The sequence below is a fragment of the Pseudophryne corroboree genome, unplaced genomic scaffold (assembly GCF_028390025.1).
Source record: "Pseudophryne corroboree isolate aPseCor3 unplaced genomic scaffold, aPseCor3.hap2 scaffold_453, whole genome shotgun sequence".
NCBI classification, from domain to species: domain Eukaryota; kingdom Metazoa; phylum Chordata; class Amphibia; order Anura; family Myobatrachidae; genus Pseudophryne; species Pseudophryne corroboree.
In genome coordinates, this window is record NW_026970074.1 from 13,852 (window position 1) to 33,539 (window position 19,688).

Here is a 19,688-nt window from a genome sequence, read left to right on the forward strand (position 1 = left end):
CCTGGGGAAAGGTCTGCAGCAGACGGATTTGCATACGGTGATGTCATCCAAGCAATGGGCATAGTTGGCTGCAACCCTCGTCTGCATATGAAAAGAGAAAATGGTCACGCAGGGCATGGCGGCCTTTGTGGGGTTGCGCTTGGATGACCCCTAGATCGCTTTATACACCCCCATCAGTGTGGGGCTCATGTTGGCCATGCCCAAGCCCCTGAAGCATTCAAGCTGATTTCTTGCAGCAGCTGACCCAGTAACAGCTCCAGAGTTGCTCTACAAGACAAGTAAAAGGGTGTGAGCCCTGCAGCACCACCTGTAGTTTGCATACACACATATATAGGACAGCATCTCTTATATGCCCCAGGGGCAATAAAATAGTAGCCTTATCTAGGGTATCCGTCCATGCCGCTACAGAACTACACACCCAGGCCGACGCAATTGCCGGTCTGAGTAAGGTACCTGAATGTGTATAAATGGACTTCAGGGTAATCTCCTGTTTGCGGTCAGCAGACTCTTTGAGGGTAGCTGTATCCTGGGACGGGAGGGCTACCTTCTTGGATAAGCGTGTTAATGCTTTGTCCACCCAAGGGGAGGATTCCCATCGTAACCTATCCGTTGATGGGAAAGGGGAATCCTTTTGGAAATCTGCAGGAGATTCCCAAGCTTTTTCACATAACTCGTTCAGCTCGTGTGAGGGGGGAAAGGTTACCTCAGGCTTCTTTCCCTTGTACATATGTACCAGTGGCGGAACAAGCAAGCGGTGGGCCCAGGTGCAACAAAATGCTTTGGGCCCCCCATCCAAGTACACCCCATGGGCAGTGCGCGCCGTAGGCGCGCGCGCAAAAATACATAGTGGCGTGGCTTCGTGGGGAAGGGGTGTGTCCACAAAATAATACCAATTCATAAAACGGTGCACAGTAGTCTCCATTCTTCAAATTACGCCGCACAGTAGCACCACTACACCAGGTAGAGACCCTTTTACTCCTTACAGCGAACAGATTCCCCTTTTTACACATAACGGCAGACAGCGTGCACTTTTTACACATAACGGCAGACAGCGTGCCCTCGTTACACATAGCGGCAGACAGCATACACTTTTTACACAATGGCAGACAGCGTGCCCTCGTTACACATAGCGGCAGACAGCGTGCCCTCGTTACACATAGCGGCAGACAGCGTGCACTTTTTACACATTACGGCAGGCAGCGTCCCCATTTTACACATTACGGCAGACAGCGTCCCCATTTTACACATTACGGCAGACACCATACACTTTTACACATAACGGCAGATAGCGTGCCCTTTTTACACATTACGGCAGGCAGATTCTACCTTTTTACACATAGCGGCAGGCAGATTCCCCATTTTTACATTGCGGCATGCAGATTCCCCATTTTTATACATAGCGGCAGGCAGTCCCCCCTTTTTACACATTGCGGCAGGCAGTCCCAACAAATAAAAAAAGAAATTACCTGCTTGTTGCCAGGGGTTTCATGCACTTGGTTCCATGCACAGTGCCAGGATGTCATGCTCGTTGCCAGGGGTTTCATGCACTGGGTGTCATGCTCGTTGCTAGTGGGTAGTGCTTGTTGCTAGGGCCGTGCTCCCAGTGCCACATATGCTCCCAGTGCCAGATATTCCCCCACAGTGCCAGGTATATGCACCCAGTGCCAGATATTCTCCCACAGTGCCAGATATTCCCCCCCAGTGCCAGGTATATGCCCCCAGTGCCAGGTACATGCCCCCCCAGTGCCAGTTATATGCCCCAGTGCCAGGTATATGCCCCCAGTGCCAGATATTCCCCCCCAGTGCCTGCTTCCCCCCCAGTGCCAGGTATATGCCCCCAGTGCCGGGTATATGCCCCCCCAGTGCCAGATATTCTCCCACAGTGCCAGATATTCCCCCCCAGTGCCAGGTATATGCCCCCAGTGCCAGATATTCCCCCCCAGTGCCAGGTATATGCCCCCAGTGCCGGGTATATGCCCCCCCAGTGCCAGATATTCTCCCACAGTGCCAGATATTCCCCCCCAGTGCCAGGTATATGCCCCCAGTGCCAGGTACATGCCCTCAGTGCCGGGTATATGCCCCCCCAGTGAAAGGTATATGTCCCCAGTGCCAGATCTGTCCCCCCAGTGCCAGGTATATGTCCCCAGTGCCAGATCTGTCCCCCCAGTGCCAGGTATATGTCCCCAGTGCCAGATCTGTCCCCCCAGTGCCAGGTATATGTCCCCAGTGCCAGATCTGTCCCCCCAGTGCCAGGTATATGTCCCCAGTGCCAGATCTGTCCCCCCAGTGCCAGGTATATGTCCCCAGTGCCAGATCTGTCCCCCCAGTGCCTGGTATATGTCCCCAGTGCCAGATCTGTCCCCCCAGTGCCTGCTCCCCCGGTCCCCCCTCCCCCCCCTATGTGTTGGAGGGACACGAGCGCATCGCGCTCATTTGCTCATTTGCTCCCGCTCCTCTCTAATAAAGCCTTCTTCCTCAGACATGTCGACACACGTGTACCGACACACCACACACACAGGGAATACTTTTACTGAAGACATTTCCCCCACAAGGCCCTTTGGAGAGACAGAGAGAGAGTATGCCAGCACATACCCCAGCGCTATATAACCCAGGAATAGCACAGTAACTTAATGTTTGAACAATCGGTGAGGGGGAACATCTTGAAACCCCAGTTTGTACCCTTGGGACACTATTTGTAAAACACACGAGTCCATGTCCGAATGAATCCAGAACTGACTGAAGAGTTTTAGACGTGCCCCCACTGGTGCGGGCTCCTGCAAGAGAGCCCCAGCGTCATGCAGTGGATTTGGCAGAAGCAGAGGATGATCTCTGCTCCTGCGATCTTGAAGAGGATGCAGACCTCTTCTCTCTTCTCCTTCCTCTACCTGCAAAGAAAGGGGAATCTTAACTTCTTGCATATCTATTGGGCCGAAATGACTGCATCAGATAATGATGCGTCTTCATCCGTTGGGACGGAACATAGGGCAAGAAAGTTGACTTACCTGCGGGAGCTGCCGAGATCAAATTAACTAGGCAGTCACCAAACAAGGCTTCACCTTCATAGGGAAGAGACTCCCTTTCTTCTTGGAGTCAGCATCAGCATTCTCTTGGTGAATCCACAATGCCCTCCTATCCGACACTGCCATGAAATTGGCCCGTGAACTCAAGAGTCCTATATCCCTTGCAGTCTCACGTAAGTATGCTGCAGTGTCCTTGATATGATACAATGTAAGGAGTATCCCATCTCTCCAGGGTATCTATATCGGATGACAAGGTATTCGACCAATTCTTGAATACTACTACTCACCCATGCACATGTAATGGCAGGTCTAAGTAATGTACCCGTGGTTACATAACTAGAAATAATGTAGCTTCCTGCATACGATCCGCTGGATTTGTGACAGGGCCCCGTGCAGAACAGGGGGTGACTCCCACTTTATTCTGTCCGCGGCGGGAAATGAATAAACAACCAGAATCCTTTTGGGGATTTGAAACCATCTTGTCGAGCTGGCCCAGACTTTCTCAAACAGAGATGGAGGAACGTTACATCAGCTTTCATTATATATCTATATATACATACATATAGACCCCTTTGTCAGGAACAGCAGGGTCTTCAGTGATTTTAATATGTCCTTAATATCCACAATCATGTACTGAATGCTCCTTGCCAATATTGGATCTAATCAGGAAACATTATGGTCGACATAAGTATCAGTATCCGTGTCAGTATCAGTGTGTAGTAACTGGGCAAAATAACATTTTTGTGACCAAGCGGGGCCTGAGGGAAAAGAAACATAGCCATGAATATCACATCTATTCTCTACGTCTGTGTCTGGGACACAGATTTATCCAACCTTACTCTGATATTACTGAAACATTTACCCAGTCAGTTATTGGTGGTGCCAACAGGGCCACCATCATATGTCTGCATTCCTAATATAGGCCCTCATTCCGAGTTGATCGGTCGCAAGGCGAATTTAGCAGAGTTACACACGCTAAGCCGCCGCCTACTGGGAGTGTATCTTAGCATCTTAAAATTGCGACCGATGTATTCGCAATATTGCGATCACAAACTACTTAGCAGTTTTAGAGTAGCTCCACACTTACTCTGCCTGTGCGATCAGTTCAGTGCTTGTCGTTCCTGGTTTGACGTCACAAACACACCCAGCGTTCGCCCAACCACTCCCCCGTTTCTCCGGCCACTCCTGCGTTTTTTCCGGAAACGGTAGCGTTTTCAGCCACACGCCCATAAAACGCCATGTTTCCGCCCAGTAACACCCATTTCCTGTCAATCACATTACGATCGCCGGAGCGATGAAAAAGCCGTGAGTAAAAATACTATCTTCATAGCAAAGATACTTGGCGCAGTCGCAATGTGAATATTGCGCGTGCGCACTAAGCGGAATTTCACTGCGATGCGATGAAAAATACCGAGCGAACGACTCGGAATGAGGGCCATAGTTTCCTCTTGGGAAAAACATTCAGCCACCGACATGTTGACACACATATACCAAGTACCCACAGACACACCGGCTTATGGGGGACAGACCGTCAGTAAATCTGTCAGAGGGACACAGAGGATTTTTCAGCTCACAATCCAGCGCCAAAAGTACACAGTCTGGGAAATAATAAACTCTATAGTGATAGACTTGTAATGCTCTAAAGATGTTCTGGTGAGGTGAGGAAGAAGCCCCGCCGCTGTAATGGCGCGTATCTGTCCCGCTCAGAAATAATTAATTACGCTAGCGGGGTAAGGACAGTGCCCAGGCACTAATGTCCACTTTTTCCAGCCTTTTGTGAGGAATTTATGCTGCCCAGGGTGCCCCCCCCCCCGTGCCCTGCACCCTGCAGTGCCTGTGTTTGTGTGGGAGCATGGCGCGCAGCGTTCCGCTCGCTGCTCGGTACCTCAGAATGCCGTCACTGAAGAAGAAGTCTTCTGTTCTTCTGCTACTCACCTGTCTTCTGGCTCTGTAAGGGGGTGACGGCAGGCTGCGGGAGTGTGCATCTAGGCGTACCCAGCGATCAGCACCCTCAGGAGCTTATGGTGTCCTGTCAGCCTGAAGCAGAGCCATTGAACTCACTAGAAGTTGGTCATACTTCTCTCCCCTAAGTCCCACGAAGCAGGGAGACTGTTGCCAGCAGCCTCCCTGAAAATAAAAAAAACTAACAAGTCTTTTCAGAGAAACTCAGTAGAGCTCCCCTGTAGTGCATCCAGTATCACTGCGCACAATACTAAAACTGGAGTCTGGAGGAGGGGCATAGAGGGAGGAGACAGTTCACACCCTTTGAAAGTCTTAAAGTGCCCATGTCTCCTGCGGATCCCGTCTATACCCCATGGTTCTTAATGTGACCCCAGCATCCTCTAGGACGTATGAGAAAACAAATAACGCACACACGAGGAGGAGAGAACTAAGGAAGCTATAAGGAGAAGAGGGGAGGGAGGGGGGGTTGAAAGGTAAGGTAGTAAAGGCATATTGGATAAACTACAACCTTATACATATTCATTAATGTACCAGTAGTTAGAAGTAGAAGAGCTCTAACAGAAACCACAAAGCTTATCTAAAGCCACACCACACTGGATATGCCCAATCTCATTTGATTTTTGAAGCAAAGCAGTATTGGACTTTGTTAATACATGGATGGGAGACTGCTTAGTAGTATCAGATTCTTTAGGTGTTTTTAAACTACCAACACCATTTTCTTGGTACATTTAATTTTTACATGTATTCTTTTATGTACCAGAAGTTAGAAGTAGAAGAGCTGTAACAGAAACCACCAGCTCATCTACAGCCACAGCACACTGGATTTGCCCAATCTCTCCTGATCATGGAAGCTGAGCAGTGTTGGTCCTGGTTTTAGTACTTGGATGGGAGACCACAAGGAAATACCAGGAGCTGTGTGTATTTTTACAATACTAACACCGTTCTCTTGATGCATTCCATTTTGAAACATTGGGGCAGATCTATTAAGCCTGGTGAACTGATAAAGTGCAAGGTGATAAAGTACCAGCCAGTCAGCTCCTAACTGTCATTTTTCAAACCCAGCCTGTGACATGGCAATTAGGAGCTGATTGGCTGGTACTTTATCACCATGCAAATTATCATTTCACCAGGTTTAATAAATCGGCTGCTTACTCATTTATGTACGAGTAGTTAGAAGTAGAAGAACTCTAACAGAAACCACTAAGCTCATCTACAGCCACACCACACTGTATATGCCCAATATCACCTGATTTTAGGCCTGGTTTGTTCTTGGATGTGAGACCACCTGGGAATACCAGGTGCTGTAGGTAGTTTTATACTACCAACACCGTTCTCTTGATGCATTCCATTTTGAAACATTGGGGCAGATCTATTAAGCCTGGTGAACTGATAAAGTGCAAGGTGATAAAGTACCAGCCAGTCAGCTCCTAACTGTCATTTTTCAAACCCAGCCTGTGACATGGCAATTAGGAGCTGATGGGCTGGTACTTTATCACCATGCAAATTATCATTTCACCAGGTTTAATAAATCGGCTGCTTACTCATTTATGTACGAGTAGTTAGAAGTAGAAGAACTCTAACAGAAACCACTAAGCTCATCTACTGCCACACCACACTGTATATGCCCAATATCACCTGATTTTAGGCCGGGTTTGTTCTTGGATGTGAGACCACCTGGGAATACCAGGTGCTGTAGGTAGTTTTATACTACCAACACCGTTCTCTTGATGCATTATATTTTGAAACTTATTCATTGATGTACCAGTAGTTAGAAGTAGAAGTTAGAAACAGCAAAAATCATCTACAGCCGCATCACACTGGATATGTCCAATCTCATCTGATGTTGGAAGCTAAGCAGTGTTGTGCCTGGTTAGTTTTTGGATTTCAGGTCCTGCCTTCTGGTTTGGCCACGGCACCTCGGAAATTCACCAAGGTCATGGCCGTGATGACGACCCTTCACCATCGGTGGACCAGGGAGGAATCTCTCCTCCCGATAAACATTCTGGAATTGCGGGCAGTGTTCAATTCATTGACACTGGCCCTGCCTCTAGTACAGAACAGGCCTGTTCAAGTACAATCGGACAACGACACCACGGTAGTGTACACAAATCATCAAGGCGGCACTCGAAATTGCATGGCAAAGCTGGAAGTATCAAAAATCCTCAGTTGGGTAGAACGTCATCTGCCAGCAATATCGGCAGTGTTCATTCCCGGAGTCCTCAACTGGGAAGCGGATTTCCTCAGTCGACAGTACGTTCACGCTGGAGAGTGGAGAGGCCGCAGCAGAAATGTCTGCACTGGTGTCAGTAGGTGACTGAGGCAGGGATGACTGGGAGATAGTGGGTGACTGAAGCATGTATGACTGGGAGATAGTGGGTGACTGAGGCCGAGGTGACTGGGAGATAGTCAGTGACTAAGGCAGGGGTGATAGGGATATAGTGGATGACTGTGGCAGGGGTGACAGGGACAGTAGGAGACTGAGGCAGGGGTGACAGGGATAGTGGGTGACTGAGGCAGGGGTGATAGGGTGACAGTGGGTGACTGAGGCAGAGGTGACAGGGATAGTGGGTGACTGAGGTAGGGGTGATATGGAGATAGTGGTTGACTGAGGCAGGGGTGACAGAGATAGTGGGTGACTAAAGCAGGGGTGACTGGTATAGTGGGTGACTGAGGCAGGGGTCGCAGGTATATTGGTTAACTGAGGCAGCGGTGACTGGGAGATAGTGGGTAACTGAGGCAGGGGTGACAGGGAAAGTGTGTGACTCAGGCAGGGGTGATAGGGAGATAGTGGGCAGCAGATCACTGCCTCGCTGACAGCAGCACATCCCTGCTTCACTGACAGCAGCACATCCCTGCCTCATTGACAGCAGCACATACCTGCCTCACTTATAGCAGCACATCCCTGCCTCACTGGCAGCAGCAGATCCCTGCCTCACTGGCAGCAGCAGATCACTGCTTCACTGACAGCAGCACATCCCTGCCTCACTGGTAGCAGCAGATCCCTGCCTTACTGACAGCTGTATATAGGGCCTAATTCAGACCTGATCTCTGCTGTGCATATTCACACAACAGGAGATCAGGTCTGAAGTGTGTGTGTGTGTGCTGGTGCCGCAGTGCACCGGCACATGCCAGAGATGCGATCAGCATCTCTGCCCAGTGAGCGCCTCTGCCAACACATACTTATCTTGCATATGAGATCTCTTGATCATGAAGATAGTTCTCACAGGGTGAGGTTCATCCATTACATTTTAAAGTAGGAAGGTACAAATTACATATTCAAATTACATATATGTGCTGGATTCAAATGTTTTCCCCCCTTCCTTTCTCAATTGTGCCCATCAGCAGCTATTCTAATGTTGCTGCCAATGGGTGTGACACATTCATTTCTTCTGTGGGGTACACTGGACTCCACAAGGATTCACATTGGGGTGTAGAGTAGGATCTTGATCTGAGGCACCAACAGGCTCAAAGCTTTTGACTGTTCCCAAGATGCTCAGCGCCCCCTGCTCTATAACCTCGCTTCCATGAACAGGGAGCTCAGTTTGTAGTTGGTGCCTTCAGTAGCAGGACACTTAACAGGGGGCTGCCTCAGGCAGCCTATACTTAGCTATTAATTTTGACAAGAAAAGAAGAACTTTTTTTATAAGAATGTACAAGGGCTGCAGCAGGCTAGGTCTAATAGACATCTTTACTGCAGCTCCATCACTCCCAGCGGCGCAGTATACTCCCGTGCCCTGGTTGCTGGGTCACTGCAGCGGAGGCTCCGGTTTCTTCCTAAGGTCAGTCACACACACACCGCCCTCCGGGATCACGAGGCCGCTGATGAAAGGGAGGTAAGGGGCTTCTGTGCCCACACTATACCGTGATCCAGCGTGGCAGTAGGGGGAGGGCCGTGTGCGCACTGGCGTGGACACTGATTACTGGGCAGCCGCTCCACTAGCCACCAGGGACAGTTAAGGAGCACAGCTCTGGGGGTTTTTCTCCTATATTAACCCCATTTTGTACTACCTGCAGTGCATTGTGATAGGTAATAGAGCCTGATTCAGGTTGGATTGCAATCACAATAAGCAATCCAACTGCAAAAATTGCTAAGAGCATACGCATGCGCCTGCATTTTCTGTGACTGTCAATCGGTGCGGGGGGGGGGTCAGCAACACTCCATTTCAAAGTCGGAGATGGAGCGGTGCGGGGGCAGGGCTTCAACGGAGAAACAGGAGGCGTGGTCAGAGCGGCTGCATGACATCACATGCAGCCGTTGCGATCACAAAAATGGTGGCGGCTTCCTGCGCACACGTACAGTCTGCACCAACAGGAGGCTAACCCATTTTTTATGATCACCCTGTACTGCACTGAGACTGCAATTTCAGCGTGGTCAAGAAGGGAGGCGGCATGCTGGGTGGCCATGCCCTGTGATGGGTGGCCCCAGCATGCGAACCAAAGGATTGCAAATTCTGTTACTTAGCAGAATTTGCAATCCTTACTGAATTAGGCAATTGATTACAAAATTGTAAACAATATTTGAAGTTTTTCTTCAGGGACTAACACAAAAGATGCTTGGGGCTACTAATACATGGGTAAGCCACGTAAAGCTTCCCATGGGTCAGTGGCATCACAACGGGGTTGCGGCACACACCCGAGTGTCACCCGCCAAGTGGGGTGACACCAAAGTGCCGGCTCTTCTTCAGTGACAGAATATGGGTGTTTCACTGTGACATTACGTGCAACACCCAGTTTCTGTCACTGTGCAGGAGCCAGCACCACTCACACACTAGTCCCCGGGTACAGCCCCCAACCCCCGGGATACCCGCAGCAACAAAATGGTGATTCAGGCCACGCCCCTACCTATGAGACCATGCCTCCTTTTTACCATTGCGCTGCTTATCTGCGCGCACTGCATTACAATCTCCCTCGCCGCCTCTCTGGGTGTCACCAGTGATAGTGACACCTCTGCCATGCTTGTAGCAGCTGGTCCTAAGATCTACGCCTCCAGCCCTGAGTGTTTTCCCTTGTGACTTGTTGATCATCATAGCGAAGCAGATGCTTACAGAAAACTGCAGGGGCTTAGATTGAAAAGAAAAACATTGACGAACCCATCATTTCAGCGACAGGGTCTGCCACACGACTGACTGAAATGACTGGTTGGTTTGGGCCCCCACCAAAAAAGAATCAATCAATCTCTCCTTGCACAAACTGGCTCTACAGAGGCAAGATGTCCACCTCATCATCCTCCGATTCCTCACCCCTTTCACTGTGTACATCCCCCTCCTCACAGATTATTAATTCGTCCCCACTGGAATCCACCATCTCAGATCCCTGTGTACTTTCTGGAGGCAATTGCTGGTGAATGTCTCCACGGAGGAATTGATTATAATTAATTTTGATGATCATCATCTTCTCCACATTTTCTGGAAGTAACCTTGTACGCCGATTGCTGACAAGGTGAGCGGCCGCACTAAACACTCTTTCGGAGTACACACTGGAGGGAGGGCAACTTAGGTAGAATAAAGCCAGTTTGTGCAAGGGCCTCCAAATTGCCTCTTTTTCTCCACCATTCTTTCAAAGGTGACAGAATCATATGCAGTGACAGTAGACGACATGTCAGTAATCGTTGCCAGGTCCTTCAGTCTGGACCAGATGTCAGCACTCACTCCAGACTGCCCTGCATCACCGCCAGCGGGTGGGCTCGGAATTCTTAGCCTTTTCCTCGCACCCCCAGTTGCGGGAGAATGTGAAGGAGGAGCTGTTGACGGGTCACGTTCCGCTTGACTTGACAATTTTCTCACCAGCAGGTCTATGAACCTCTGCAGACTTGTGTCTGCCGGAAAGAGAGATACAATGTAGGTTTTAAATCTAGGATCGAGCACGGCGGCCAAAATGTAGTGCTCTGATTTCAACAGATTGAATCCTGGTTAAGCAAATTAAGGGCTCCATCCACAAGTCCCACATGCCTAGTTGAATCGCTCTGTTTTAGCTCCTCCTTCAATGTCTCCAGCTTCTTCTGCAAAAGCCTGATGAGGGGAATGACCTGACTCAGGCTGGCAGTGTCTGAACTGACTTCACGTGTGGAAAGTTCAAAGGGTTGCAGAACCTTGCACAACGTTGAAATCATTCTCCACTGCGCTTGAGTCAGGTGCATTCCCCCTCCTTTGCCTATATCGTGGGCAGATGTATAGGCTTGAATGGCCTTTTGCTGCTCCTCCATCCTCTGAAGCATATAGAGGGTTGAATTCCACCTCGTTACCACCTCTTGCTTCAGATGATGGCAGGGCAGGTTCAGGAATGTTTGGTGGTGCTCCAGTCTTCGGCATGCGGTGGCTGAAGGCAGAAAGTGGCCCGCAATTCTTCGGGCCACCGACAGCATCTCTTGCACGCCCCTGTCGTTTTTTAAATAATTCTGCACCACCAAGTTCAATGTATGTGCAAAACATGGGACGTGCTGGAATTTGCCCAGATGTAATGCACGCACAATATTGGTGGCGTTGTCCGATGTCACAAATCCCCAGGAGAGTTCAATTGGGGTAAGCCATTCTGCGATGATGTTCCTCAGTTTCCGTAAGAGGTTGTCAGCTGTGTGCCTCTTATGGAAAGCGGTGATACAAAGCGTAGCCTGCCTAGGAACGAGTTGGCTATTGCGAGATGCTGCTACTGGTGCCGCAGCTGCTGTTCTTGCTGCGGGAGGCAATACATCTACCCAGTGGGCTGTCACAGTCATATAGTCCTGAGTCTGCCCTGCTCCACTTAACCACAGACAAGTGGACATTGGGTACAACTGCATTTTTTAGGACACTGATGACTCTTTTTCTGAGGTCTGTGTACATTTTCGGTATCGCCTGCCTAGAGAAATGGAACCTAGAGGGTATTTGGTACCGGGGACACAGTACCTCAATCAAGTATCTAGTTGCCTCTAAATTAACGATGGATACCGGAACCACGTTTCTCACCACCCAGACCTGAGTTATCCGCTTTGCAGCAGGATGACTGCTGTGATATTTCATCTTCCTCGCAAAGGACTGTTGGACAGTCAATTGCTTACTGGAAGAAGTACAAGTGGTCTTCCGACTTCCCCTCTGGGATGATGATCGACTCCCAGCAGCAACAACAGCAGCGCCAGCAGCAGTAGGCGTTACACTCAAGGATGCATCGGAGGAATCCCAGGCAGGAGAGGACTCGTCAGACTTGCCAGTGACATGGCCTGCAGGACTATTGGCTCTCCTGTCTAAGGAGGAAATTGACACTGAGGGAGTTGGTGGTGTGGTTTGCAGGAGCTTGGTTACAAGAGGAAGGGATTTAGTGGTTAGTGGACTGCTTCCACTGTCATCCAAAGTTTTTGAACTTGTCACTGACTTATGATGAATGCGCTGCAGGTGACGTATAAGGGAGGATGTTCCGAGGTGGTTAACGTCCTTATCCCTACTTATTACAGCTTGACAAAGGCAACACACGGCTTGACACCTGTTGTCCGCATTTGTGTACAGGATGCATACCTTCATGTCCCCATTTATCCACCTCATCAGGCGTAACTCAAATTTGCGGTACAGGACTGTCATTGCCAATTTCAGACGTTGCTGTTTGGTCTCTCCATGGCCCTGAGAATTTTCACCAAGGTAATGGCGGAAATGATGGTGCTCCTGTGCAAGCAAGGTGTCACAATTATCCCGTACTTGGGCGATCTCATAAAAGCGAGATCAAGAGAGCAGTTGCTGAACAGCATATCACTTTCACTGAAAGTGTTACAGCAACACGGCTGGATTCTCAATATCCCGAAGTCGCAATTGATTCCTACTACTCGTCTGTCTTTCTTGGGCATGATTCTGGACACAGACCAGAAGAGGGTTTATCTCCTGATAGAAAAGGCCCAGGAACTCATGACTCTTGTCAGGAACCTATTGAAACCAAAACAGGTGTCAGTGCATCACTGCACTCGAGTCCTGGGAAAGATGGTGGCATCATACGAGGCCATTCCATTCGGCAGGTTCCATGCGAGGACTTTCCAATGGGACCTACTGGACAAGTGGTCCGGGTCACATTTACAGATGCATTGGTTGATCACCCTGTCCCCCAGGGTCAGGGTATCACTCTTGTGGTGGCTGCAGAGTGCTCACCTTCTCGAGGGACGCAGATTCAGCATTCAGGGCTGGATCCTGGTGACCACAGACGCAAGCCTCCAAGGTTGGGGAGCAGTCACACAGGGAAGAAATTTCCAAGGTCTTTGGTCAAGTCAAGAGACTTGTCTTCACATCAACATCCTGGAACTAAGGGCCATATACAATGCCCTACGTCAAGCGAAGACCTTACTTTGCGACCAACCGGTTCTGATCCAGTCAGACAACGTCACCGCAGTGGCTCATGTAAACCGCCAAGGCGGCACAAGAAGCAGAGTGGCGATGGCACAAGCCACCAGAATTCTTCGCTGGGTGGAGAATCACGCAAGCGCACTGTCAGCAGTGTTCATTCCGGGAGTGGACAACTGGGAAGCAGACATCCTCAGCAGACACGACCTACATCCGGGAGAGTGGGGACTTCATCAGGAAGTCTTTGCACAGATTACAAGTCGGTGGGAACTGCCACAGATAGACATGATGCCGTCCCGGCTCAACAAAAAGCTACAGAGGTATTGCGCAAGGTCAGGAGACCCTCAGGCAGTAGCTGTAGACGCCCTAGTGACACCGTGGGTGTTCCGGTCGGTCTATGTATTTCCTCCTCTTCCTCTCATACCCAAGGTGTTGAGGATAATAAGACAAAGAGGAGTGAGAACAATCCTCATTGTTCCAGATTGGCCATGGAGGACCTGGTATCCGGATCTGCAGGAAATGCTCACAGAAGATCTGTGGCCTCTCCCTCTAAGACAGGACCTGTTGCATCAGGGGCCCTGTCTGTTCCAAGACTTACCGCAGCTGCGTTTGACGGCATGGCGGTTGAATGCCGGATCCTAGCATTCCGGTTGAGGTCATCCCTACGCTGATAAAGGCTAGGAAGGATGTAACGTTAAAACATTACACCGTATATGGCGAAATTATGTTTCTTGGTGTGAGGCCAGGAATGCTCCTACGAAAGAATTCCATCTGGGCCGTTTCCTTCACTTCCTACAAACTGGAGTGAATTTGGGCCTAAAATTAGGCTCTATTAAGGTCCAGATTTCGGCCTTATCCATTTTTTTTCAAAAAGAATTGGCTTCTCTTCCAGAAGTTCAGACTTTTGTAAAAGGAGTGCTGCATATTCAGCCTCCTTTTGTGCCTCCGGTGGCACCTTGGGACCTTAACGTGGTGTTAAGTTTTCTAAAATTACACTGGTTTGAACCACTTAAAACAGTAGAGTTAAAATATCTCACATGGAAGGTGGTCATGTTATTAGCCTTGGCTTCGGCTAGGCGAGTGTCGGAATTAGCGGCTTTGTCACATAAAAGCCCATATTTGGTATTTCATGTGGATAGAGCGGAATTGCAGACCCGTCCTCAATTCCTACCAAAAGTGGTCTCATCTTTTCATATGAACCAACCTATTGTGGTGCCTGTGGCTACGCGTGACTTGGAGGATTCCGAGTTACTTGATGTGGTTAGGGCTTTGAAAATTTACGTGGCCAGGACGGCTAGAGTCAGGAAAACTGAAGCGCTGTTTGTCCTGTATGCAACCAACAAGATTGGTGCCCCTGCTTCAAAGCAGGCTATTGCTCGCCGGATTTGTAACACGATTCAGCAAGCGCATTCTATGGCTGGATTGCAGTTACTGAAATCGGTCAAGGCCCATTCTACGAGGAAAGTGGGCTCTTCTTGGGCGGCTGCCCGAGGGGTCTCGACACTACAGCTGTGTCAAGCTGCTACTTGGTCGGGTTCACACACCTTTGCAAAATACTATAAGTTTGATACCCTGGCTGAGGAGGAACTCATGTTTGCTCAATCGGTGCTGCAGAGTCATCCGCACTCTCCCGCCCGTTTTGGAGCATTGGTATAATCCCCATGGTCCTTACGGAGTCCCCAGCATCCTCTAGGACGTTAGAGAAAATAAGATTTTAAACCTACTGGTAAATCTTTTTCTCGTAGTCCGTAGAGGATGCTGGGCGCCCGTCCCAAGTGCGGACTACTTCTGCAATACTTGTATATAGTTATTGCTTCAATAAGGGTTATGTTATAGTTGCATCGGTCCTGCACTGATGCTATGTTGTTTTTTCATACTGATAACTGGGTAGTTTATCACAAGTTATACGGTGTGATTGGTGTGGCTGGTATGAATCTTGCCCTGGATTAACAAAATCCTTTCCTCATACTGTCCGTCTCCTCTGGGCACAGTTTCTCTAACTGTGGCATAGAGGGAGGAGCCAGTGCACACCCAGAACTAAAGTCTTTCTTAAAGTGCCCATGTCTCCTGTGGAGCCCGTCTATCCCCATGGTCCTTACGGAGTCCCCAGCATCCTCTACGGACTACGAGAAAAAGATTTACCGGTAGGTTTAAAATCTTATTTTCTACTTTATTCTTTTCTATCCTAGTTTATTACGACCAACTATCATCCAAGGAGTTTGATATTCTACTACCTGCATGCAATTTAAATTGCTTAAATTGTTTATATGGTTGATTTGTCCTTCACAATCCATAATCTGCAACTTGGATGTACTTGTGTCATTGAAAATCTTATAATAAAAATGTATATACAGATACTCAACCTGTACAGATGTAGCCACCTTTATCTTGACTGTTTCTCCGCCGAGACGGGCGTTTAGCCACGCTAAGGCGATAGCTGAGTTTAATCACAGGCAGGCGCGTTGAGACGATCTAGATACTCATCATGCATTACACATCTCCACCACTGTGTGGCTAATGCTCCACTAATCCAGTACTTTCGATCGTACAGTATAGCGGCGGATTGATCTACAGCTCTGGCAATACTGTAGGCGTAACGGGAGGCGGTGGAAAAAGTATGGAGTACAGTACTGTATGTGTATGGAGACGCAACTACAGTAATTGTGTAAAAGGAAGAATGTACAGTACAATGTATAAACACCGTGCTTTTAAAATATATGAGCGTCTGAGTTCGCTAATGCATAATGGGAATGGAGGACTAGCAGAAGGCGGAGGAAAACACCGTGCTTTACAAATGCGAGCGTCCGAGTCCTCTAAGGCATAAACCAACAGCAATGGGGCGGGGGCCGGGCGCTGTTTGCAGTACTTTCACACATGAAATTAGAAATCTCTCATGAGGCGTCGTGGGCTAGGGGTGAAGGCTCCCACCTCCCTCACTGGGGGTCCAGGGTTCGAGACATGATGTGCTTTCTTTCTTTTTTTTTTTTTTCTGTAATAATGCACTGTATTATTTTATTTACATTGTAAGACAGTCAATGGAAGGATGCACACAGGTTTCACATAAATCAAAGTACATCTGCAGGAGCGATTCTTTACGCTAAATGCACCCAAACAGCGTGAATGAAATTAGTGTATTCTGACGCTACCAACTAAGCAAAACAGTACTGTAGATCTTCAGCGTTTGTGCATTGCACAGGACCTGAATTTCCTCCCTGTGCAGGCCCCCAGGGGGGAAGGGCGATGGGGGTAGGGGGGAGACGATGGAAAATACTGTGCCTTTGAAATGCAATTACAGTACATGAGCGTCCGAGTACACTACGGCATACTGTAAACCAACACCAATGGGAAGGAAGTGCCAACCTTATTTTTAATGTGTTCCCGTGACATTCACTTTAACGTTTTTTTTTTCTCTCCAATACAGTACATCCAATGGAAGGATGCACACAGGTTTCACATAAATCAAAGTACATCTGCAGGAGCAATTCTTTACGCTAAATGCAACCTACAGTACGGTACTGTAAGTGAGCAAAATAGTACTACAGTGGGCGTCTGTGTATTGCACATGACCTGCATTCCCTCCCTGTCTACTGCATGATCTGTGCAGGCTCCCATGGGGGAAGGGCAACAGGCTAGCAGGAGGCGGAGGAAAACACCGTGCTTTACAAATGCGAGCGTCCGAGTCCTCTAAGGCATAAACCAACAGCAATGGGGCGAGGGCCGGGCGCTGTTTGCAGTACTTTCACACATGAAATTAGAAATCTCTCATGAGGCATCGTGGGCTAGGGGTGAAGGCTCCCACCTCCCTCACTGGGGGTCCAGGGTTCGAGACATGATGTGCTTTCTTTCTTTTTTTTTTTTTTTTCTGTAATAATGCACTGTATTATTTTATTTACATTGTAAGACAGTCAATGGAAGGATGCACACAGGTTTCACATAAATCAAAGTACATCTGCAGGAGCGATTCTTTACGCTAAATGCACCCAAACAGCGTGAATGAAATGAGTGTATTCTGACGCTACCAACTAAGCAAAACAGTACTGTAGATCTTCAGCGTTTGTGCATTGCACAGGACCTGAATTTCCTCCCTGTGCAGGCCCCCAGGGGGGAAGGGCGATGGGGGTAGGGGGGAGACGATGGAAAATACTGTGCCTTTGAAATGCAATTACAGTACATGAGCGTCCGAGTACACTACGGCATACTGTAAACCAACACCAATGGGAAGGAAGTGCCAACCTTATTTTTAATGTGTTCCCGTGACATTCACTTTAACATTTTTTTTTTCTCTCCAATACAGTACATCCAATGGAAGGATGCACACAGGTTTCACATAAATCAAAGTACATCTGCAGGAGCGATTCTTTACGCTAAATGCAACCTACAGTACGGTACTGTAAGTGAGCAAAATACTGTAGTACTACAGTGGGCGTTTGTGTATTGCACATGACCTGCATTCCCTCCCTGTCTACTGCATGATCTGTGCAGGCTCCCATGGGGGAAGGGCAACAGGCTAGCAGGAGGCGGAGGAAAACACCGTGCTTTACAAATGCGAGCGTCCGAGTCCTCTAAGGCATAAACCAACAGCAATGGGGCGAGGGCCGGGCGCTGTTTGCAGTACTTTCACACATGAAATTAGAAATCTCTCATGAGGCATCGTGGGCTAGGGGTGAAGGCTCCCACCTCCCTCACTGGGGGTCCAGGGTTCGAGACATGATGTGCTTTCTTTCTTTTTTTTTTTTTTTTTCTGTAATAATGCACTGTATTATTTTATTTACATTGTAAGACAGTCAATGGAAGGATGCACACAGGTTTCACATAAATCAAAGTACATCTGCAGGAGCGATTCTTTACGCTAAATGCACCCAAACAGCGTGAATGAAATGAGTGTATTCTGACGCTACCAACTAAGCAAAACAGTACTGTAGATCTTCAGCGTTTGTGCATTGCACAGGACCTGAATTTCCTCCCTGTGCAGGCCCCCAGGGGGGAAGGGCGATGGGGGTAGGGGGGAGACGATGGAAAATACTGTGCCTTTGAAATGCAATTACAGTACATGAGCGTCCGAGTACACTACGGCATACTGTAAACCAACACCAATGGGAAGGAAGTGCCAACCTTATTTTTAATGTGTTCCCGTGACATTCACTTTAACATTTTTTTTTTTCTCTCCAATACAGTACATCCAATGGAAGGATGCACACAGGTTTCACATAAATCAAAGTACATCTGCAGGAGCGATTCTTTACGCTAAATGCAACCTACAGTACGGTACTGTAAGTGAGCAAAATACTGTAGTACTACAGTGGGCGTTTGTGTATTGCACATGACCTGCATTCCCTCCCTGTCTACTGCATGATCTGTGCAGGCTCCCATGGGGGAAGGGCAACAGGCTAGCAGGAGGCGGAGGAAAACACCGTGCTTTACAAATGCGAGCGTCCGAGTCCTCTAAGGCATAAACCAACAGCAATGGGGCGAGGGCCGGGCGCTGTTTGCAGTACTTTCACACATGAAATTAGAAATCTCTCATGAGGCATCGTGGGCTAGGGGTGCAGGCTCCCACCTCCCTCACTGGGGGTCCAGGGTTCGAGAAATGATGTGCTTTTTTTCTTTTTTTTTTTTTTTTCTGTAATAATGCACTGTATTATTTTATTTACATTGTAAGACAGTCAATGGAAGGATGCACACAGGTTTCACATAAATCAAAGTACATCTGCAGGAGCGATTCTTTACGCTAAATGCACCCAAACAGCGTGAATGAAATGAGTGTATTCTGACGCTACCAACTAAGCAAAACAGTACTGTAGATCTTCAGCGTTTGTGCATTGCACAGGACCTGAATTTCCTCCCTGTGCAGGCCCCCAGGGGGGAAGGGCGATGGGGGTAGGGGGGAGACGATGGAAAATACTGTGCCTTTGAAATGCAATTACAGTACATGAGCGTCCGAGTACACTACGGCATACTGTAAACCAACACCAATGGGAAGGAAGTGCCAACCTTATTTTTAATGTGTTCCCGTGACATTCACTTTAACATTTTTTTTTTCTCTCCAATACAGTACATCCAATGGAAGGATGCACACAGGTTTCACATAAATCAAAGTACATCTGCAGGAGCGATTCTTTACGCTAAATGCAACCTACAGTACGGTACTGTAAGTGAGCAAAATACTGTAGTACTACAGTGGGCGTTTGTGTATTGCACATGACCTGCATTCCCTCCCTGTCTACTGCATGATCTGTGCAGGCTCCCATGGGGGAAGGGCAACAGGCTAGCAGGAGGCGGAGGAAAACACCGTGCTTTACAAATGCGAGCGTCCGAGTCCTCTAAGGCATAAACCAACAGCAATGGGGCGAGGGCCGGGCGCTGTTTGCAGTACTTTCACACATGAAATTAGAAATCTATCATGAGGCATCGTGGG